Below are 7,536 nucleotides of genomic sequence, written 5' to 3' on the forward strand. Positions count from 1 at the left end.
CCGTGCCCTGCTTCGGCTGAGTTCTCTTCTCTCCTTCCCTCCCCTTCAGACTACCAAGAAGTGTACAAAATCCAAATACCCAGCCTTTCGTTTAGCTCAGTGGGAAAATCATACTGGTATCACATAGTGGGGAGACGGCCAGGAAGCCCCCCTCTCCTGCCATCCCATTATAGCAGCAGAAAGAAGGTCTGGACAGAGCCACCAAACCAAGATGAAGAGAAATGGATGCAAACACATGGCAGCAAATTCATGGTAAATAGAGGGAAATCAGCAGGCAAAAGACAGGCTCTTCCTCTCCTCCCAAAAAGGAAATTCCTTAAACTATTTCACGCAAGACATGAATTTAATGAATTAGAGGTGTAAAGATGGGATGATAAAACAGAATTGATAGAAAGGAAACAAACTGAGGACAAAAACAACATCATTATAGGACAAATAAATACATTAGTACCAACAAGAAAGAGAACTGACCACATTGAAACTCAAATTACTGAACTCGGGGCAGCTAAACAATGTCAAGAGATTTAAGAAATTAGCATTAACAGAAATGGAATAATACAAAGATGATCCAGTATAAGGATTAACTGATATCTCTGAAGAAGAGAAACCAAAAATAGAGCCAAAAGAGAATGTCTAATGCAGAGAAAACAACACTAAAACTGCAGATTGAAACATTATGTCCAGAAAAGCTTGATTGGATGTTTAATACTAAGACATGCCTTAGTTAAATTACTGAACAACAACAAAAATGATGAAGTGTGACATCTTTAGGCATACAAGCAGGAAGGAAAGGTCACCTACATGGTGAAAATGCAGGCTGTTTTTATCTTTTTACCCAGAAGAAAAAGGAACAAAAACTACCATAGTCTAGGGGAAAGAAGGTGAGACCCAAGGATACAACACCCGGCCAAGATATAGTCCAGTGTAAAGGCAACAGGCATTCTTAAGCAGCCAAAACCCTTCTTGGAAAAACAGCTTAACAATGAAATGCAGCCCATGAAGACATGAACTGAAATAATTTGCAAATAAAGTAGTCTTGATAAAAGGACCAGTGATGAGCTTTGAATTCATTTAAATCTAGACTGTATCCCAAGTAACTATGCAGTTATGTTTCTACAGAACAGAGTTTGATTGCCCTTAACCTGGACAATGTAACAATAATAACATAAGTAATAGGCAAGGTCAAGGGAAATAAAAAGACTGAAAGAATCATGAGAGCTAATACAGACACACACACACATAATTGAAATGTGTAACTTAAAGAACAACTCCAACATCCTAATGTTTTTCACCATTTTGTTGAATCTTGGAGGTAACTTTCAGGAAGTAATATCTCCTGTGGTCAAGAAATATTATTTGCAGTTCAACTCTTCCTTCAGTTTCACTTATTTTAAATTCAAGTAAAATAATATTCAATGCTTTTTGTGAAAATAGCATCTGTGTTATGGTCCAATTCTTATAAAATCTCTCTATGATCTCTCCTCCTATCTGTAAAAATGCATAGAAAGCTCTCTGGAATTATGTAATGATATATAAGTCATTTCTGTGGTTGATTCTGAAAGGTAGTATATAGCTGATTATTTCCTTGTCACTTTTATATATTTTAATTCTCCAATAAGTAGATAAAAATTTAAACGTATTAGAAAAAATCTTTTCAGGCATCTCATTGGAACAGAATAGTCAGGGAACAGACTTAATGTCTGCTCTCCTAACATTTTGTGGAATTTTTAGTTGTGTATATGATGGCCAGAATAAAGACCATTATTTCCTAGCTCTGGTCAATGGGATGTAAGCATATGTGACGTGTGGCAGCTTCTGGAATCATTTTAGAGTGTTTACTCATTTTCTCTTTATCCCCTTAATTCCCTCCTGCCACCTGGAATGCAGATATGGCCATATAGGACCATGAGGTCAAGGCCTTTCAAAGCAAAGTAACAGGTGTGTATAGAATGTCACACCATCTAGCTGCCTACCTGGATAATGTGAGAAAGAAAGAAAATTCTATCTTCTTGAAGTAAATGAACCTCATCCTAACTGATCCACAGCACTACAGACACATTGAAATCTAGTCTGTGATACTATTGGCACTGTATGAAGATGAAATGATTGGTGTGGCACACACATAAACAAATGGACCTAAATGTGACAAGAGATTTTAAACATGAAAACATAGTTTTTCTCTGCCCGCAGCCCACTTACGCACCCATTGCCTCATGTGACAAATCACTGTTGCATTCACCTTTGTGTCCCCACAGGTATTTTAAAAATACAAAGAGAATATCTATGAACTTGAGGTGCAGAAGGATTTTTAAAAAGAGGTTTCATGGTGAAAACCATAAAAGAAATAATGGGTAAACTTTACAACATCACTTAAAACTTTTGTAGGACAAAAGAAACTAGAAACAAAAGACAAGCACTAGTGAGATCTGTCGTGTTCAAGTTCAGTGCGGTGCTGGGCAGGTGTGTGGACTGGGGGCAGAGGGGTGGTCAGCCAAGTCTGGGGACAGCTGCATATTTCCTCCACCTCTCAGACAGACAGTGACAATTCATATTAGCTTATCAATAGATCTGAGGACTTCTACAGAAAACTTGTTCCTGTATGGAACTCAGCATTCTACATGCACAGTTACTTAACCATGGGACCACTGTGTGTGTGTGTGTGTGTGTGTGTGTGTGTGTGTGTGTGTAACATCTATGAACTTCTCCTGGGTGTATGAGGAACACTTGGAAATGCCACTGCCTCGTGTGAGAAATGATTGTTCATTCATCTTTGTGGCTCTCCCTTGCTGAGTAGTTCTGACCAGCAGCGGCATTGGATGGGGGTGGGGAGAGGGAAAGGAGGCAGAGGAGGAGAGGAAGAGGAAGAGGAAGAGGAAGAGAAGGAGATGGGGAAGAGGAAGAGGGAGAAAGGAAAAGAAATGTGGGGTTGGGGAAGCAGGTGGACATTCCCCTTGTGGAGAGAACATATCCCTGAGAGAAGGAGGTCAGCTATAATCTGGGCTTTTCCTTCTCACAGACACCAGCTGGGACGGCTGGAAGTTTATTTTGAAATTTGACCAAGTATGGGGAAAAAAGATCATTTTAAAGATAATTTCGGGCAGATTCCAGAGAGTTGTGATGCAGAAAATGGCAGTTGGGACAGATTTCTTGCCCGTTATTGGAAAATCAAAAAGGAAACAGATAAGGTCTAGGATGATCAATTCCGCATCGATTCACCACTGTCTTCCTCTCTCTGGGCTCTGACATGAAGGGTTTTGTAGTCTAGAGAGGGAAGTTTATTAAGCATTTTATTTCTTGCATCGTTTAAAGCCCTTTACATATTTTATCTCGTAGGGACTATATTATTCTCATTTTTAGGATGAGGAAAGGGAGGCACATTAAGTAAACTGTCTAAGGCTAAAAAGCTAGCAAGGGATGGAAGCAGGATTCCAACCCAGGCAGAAGGTCCAGCTCCGTTTACCACTGCTCTGCCCTTTTCTTGCAGATAAATACGGTAACAGCACGTGAAACACCATCACAGAGAGGAACAAAGTGAAAACCTGAGTCAGAAAGAACCAGAGGCTGTCAGTTCATCTTAATGACAAGCTACAGTTGGCCTGGGAGAGAAGGGAGATGAAAACGACTTCAGGGTTAGGTCGGTCTGAATGCCAGGGGAAGGGGCAGAAAGGGGGCTCCTCTTAAAGCCAAGTGCGCCAAGTCCAGATACAGCCTTTGGTCACTTCCAGGCAGCATACGGTTCTGAGTAGAAGGGACAGGCTGGGTTGTTTCTCAGAAGATATTAGAGGGTGACGGAGGGGAGCTGTAGAGGGCGGATCCACCCCAAAGGGTTCCCAACCACTCCCACTCTTCTGCCAGTTCTTGATGTATTGTTAGCGTGAGAAATAGCAATAAATTGAGCTTGTTATTTTTTAAAAATTTGCTTTTGAAAGCCTTTCTTTCAAAAGTTGTGTTAACTGTTTGGATTAGTAACTAGCATGCCTAATCCTCAGCTCTCTAATGACACGTAATTTTTTTGTATTGTGAGATTAACTTTGTAAGATTTTGTATAAGGCATGTGCATCCTGGTGAAGTCTTTTAGTTGCCACCTTATGTGTCTTTGGCCTTTAAATCTATTTCTTGAGTGTTTTAAAAACTGGGATTACTTTTCCTTGAATATTTGTAAGGAACTGAATGTTTGTTTAGATGGTCAAGCTAAATGTGCTTCACTGAATGATTGTAACTTTTTGAAAGATGGTGAAGGGCTAGACAGTATTTGGGTGGGGAGAATTATTCTTTGACTTACCTGGTTGACTACTGGTTCTAGGAGGACCAGTATGACCATTTGGATGCCGGTGACATGACAAAAGTGGAAAAAAGCACGAATGAGGCCATGGAGTGAATGAATAACAAGCTGAATCTGCAGAAAAAGCAGAGCCTGACCGTGGAGCCAGTTGTCAAGGGAAGAGATACAGAAGCTAAAATTAAGGTAATTTACAGCACTAAATATGTCATATTCTTTTCTTACCGGCCTTCCTATTTATTATTAATAGTCCTTAAAATGGCATTTAGGAGGGGACTTCATGATTGTACCTTAGCTTCTGGTTTGAGGATTGGGTGAGAGAGGGTGGACTTGGTTTACTTGTCATGTAAAATTTATTTTAAAAGAAACCACAGTTTTCTCTCTGACGACTCTAGGAGCTGACAAATATCTGTAGCCCTATAATTTCAAAGCCAAAACCCAAAGAGGAACCTCCAAAAGAGGAGTAAAAAAATGCAGAGCAGAATGGACCCGTGGATGGACAGGGAGACAGCCCGGGCCCTCGGGCTGCGGAGCAGGATGCAGACGCAGCTGTGCCTTCAGATCCAGACAAGAAGCTTCCTGAGATGGACATTGATTGATTCCAGCTATTGTTTATATTAAAACAGACTATTATAAAGCTTTAAGTTGTCAGCTTTTTTCTAAATATCAGCTAGAGCAATCAAATACTGGAGATTTCTTAGGTTTTAGGGGGATTTGGGGGAGGGAATCTATAGGTAATGTATGGAACATTTTGACTTATTAATACCTGGATAGAGAAATTAAGTGCATTGTATCTTTTTCATAATGGTACTATTTAGAAGCTTAGTCAATCTTACTGAGCTTCCGTTTCACTCATTTTATGTTTAATCGTGCTTATTATACAAAGATAAGTTTGTTTTGGAAAGTTGAGTTATAGCAAAAGCTGTCACTCGCTATCAAGCAGGCTTTTCGTCATGACATGTATGGCAGGAACTCTAATTGGGCTTCAAAAATTGGTTGTGGAGATTGCCACGGACTCCCTGGCTGGTGTGGGGAGGTGGGGTGCCCCTTTATTTCTGAGGGCTGGAGTGTGGTTCGGCGTGGATTACGTAGCAGGATAGAAGAGGTGTGCACTGAGTTGATGCACACCCTACTTCCCCTCCACTTCCGCCCTCCTCCCCACCATCCCCAAGGAAGGAGCTCCCAGTGCGAACGCCAGGTGCTCTTCTGGGAAAATAGACCCTTCTGCTGGAGCATGTTGCTGACGAAGGATTTTAGACCTGGAGGCTCTCCACAGAAATTATGTTGCTGAAAGTACGTTTGCTGATAGCCTAAGCATCCAAGTCTAAGTAATTTTCTCTTTGGAAGTTTAGTATTGGGTAGATGTGTTGTCAGATGTAGGGATGGTAAATTTAATTGAGGATTGATTTCTTGTTTATTATGGTGCAAAGATTTGTATCCTGGCTTGCTTATTCAGGTGAGAGATGTGTAAATTTGAGGTATATAGCCTCAAGTCTTAGGACAAATAGTTAAACGTTCTTTGTAGCTCATTCACAATCACTTGTGTGTTAAGTGTTAATATCTGTCATGAATCGGCCAATTTGTATGTGATAAACAAGTGACAGATCATACAAAAAATTTAAGAGACACTGGATTGTACTGGATGAGTCTGAAATTAGTGTTACAGACAGGTAGTGCCTGACTTCAGCAACACCTCATTTTTGACTGTGCAGAACGACATCAGGAGCTGCAGAGCATTCCCTGTGACTGTCCTCTGGGGTGGTGTCGATAGGAACGAGGCATTTTGGAAACCCCAAGGGAAGCTGTGTCAGAGGCCAGAGCTGGTACCCGCCTTAGAAACTCACAAGCTTTGTTGGTTACATTTTGGATCTTCATAGTAATCCTTCCTCTGTATAACAGAGTGCCTCTGTTCATTGTGGCTTATGTTAGAAATGAGATTACACTTTGCATATTTACAGTAAGTTTTTGTCCATCTCTTCACTAAAAATTTTTAGTGTTAGGAGCTATAAAGTGCTACAAAGAAACTGCTTAGAGAGAGCGAAAGTGGAAGTGTATTTATGTTGGTGTGTGAGCATCAGGCAAGCCAGGATGTGGCCCTACTCTTAGAGCACCTCTATCCATTCTCTGCCTGTCCTGCTTCAACAGTTCCAGCTGGCCTGCTGGGAGGGCAATGGCTACTTGGCAGTGTTGGCTGCAGGACGAAGCCAATTCTAATGCAACTGACTCAGTCCTTAATGGCCATTTCTTCTAAAAAATTTTTTTGCGTGTGGGGGGAGGGTATGGGTGATGGGATGGGGGTGAATTTGAAGTTTAAACTAGAAATAAAATGATGTGGTCTACTTGCTCTCTGTTTATTCAGGCTTTAAGACCAATTGGATGTACATAGAGAGAGTGTGATAATGACTTGTGTGCAAACAAGTATTTATCCAGGTTGTGTTATCCAAACTGGTTTGTTAAAGCTCCAGGCCACATTCTTACACTAAAAAGCATTCAGTAAACATGAGACAAGTTTAGGAAAAATTAATAAAAGAAACCTGTCTTAAACACTCAGTGTTTTCCTTAATTTCATGACAAAGGGTGGTGTGTGTGTGTGTATGTATATATGTATGTGCAGTAAATACTTTTCTTCTTTTTTTTATTAAAGTGTCATTGATATACAATCTTACAAAGGTTTTAACATGAACAACATGTGGTTTCAACATTCCCCCATATTATCAAGACCCCCGCATCAGCCCCTGTTGTAGTTATGGTCTTACCAGCGCAGTAAGAGTTGCAGTTAACTTGTCAGAGAGCTCCACTCTGAGGAACAGTTGAGGCAGAGCACATTGGGTGGCAAGAAGTTGCTTTTTTGTACTCGGCATATCCCATGTTGAGTCTTGGCCCAGTTCTCTGATGTTGGAATCCTTACTGTGTTGCTGTGAGTGGGTCTTAGTAGCAGTAGGTGGGCTGTGGCTCCATCAAAGGCCAGTGCCAGGACTGATGCCTGCCTCTTTAAAAGACTGCATGGCCCAGAATGTGCTAGTGACAGTTACCACTGGATGTGTTGTGTGAGTATGTGTGGTTGTACTTGAGGGGTGGTAAGGAGTGTTGACCCAAAGGGGTTGAAGCCATCAGAAGAGACTTAACTGTACAAGGTGTGGAAGCCTATATGGGGAGGGCTCCAGGGCGCTACTTGCTGGAGTTCTGCAGACCTGGTGCTCATGCTAGAAGGATCTTACCTGCCAGGACCTACTAACCGCCTGTGCCAGCCACCTTTG

At 41.2% G+C, this 7,536-nt stretch overlaps 1 long non-coding RNA gene across 1 annotated transcript; it reads left to right on the forward strand.

Moving 5' to 3' along the window:
- Positions 1-4,312: 4,312 nt before the first annotated feature.
- On the forward strand, positions 4,313-4,919 carry LOC130680361 (uncharacterized). Its single transcript, XR_008993345.1, has 2 exons — positions 4,313-4,465; positions 4,675-4,919. It is a non-coding gene; the product is annotated as an uncharacterized LOC130680361 (long non-coding RNA).
- Positions 4,920-7,536: the final 2,617 nt, after the last annotated feature.

The sequence above is a fragment of the Manis pentadactyla genome, chromosome 13 (assembly GCF_030020395.1).
Source record: "Manis pentadactyla isolate mManPen7 chromosome 13, mManPen7.hap1, whole genome shotgun sequence".
NCBI classification, from domain to species: Eukaryota; Metazoa; Chordata; class Mammalia; order Pholidota; family Manidae; genus Manis; species Manis pentadactyla.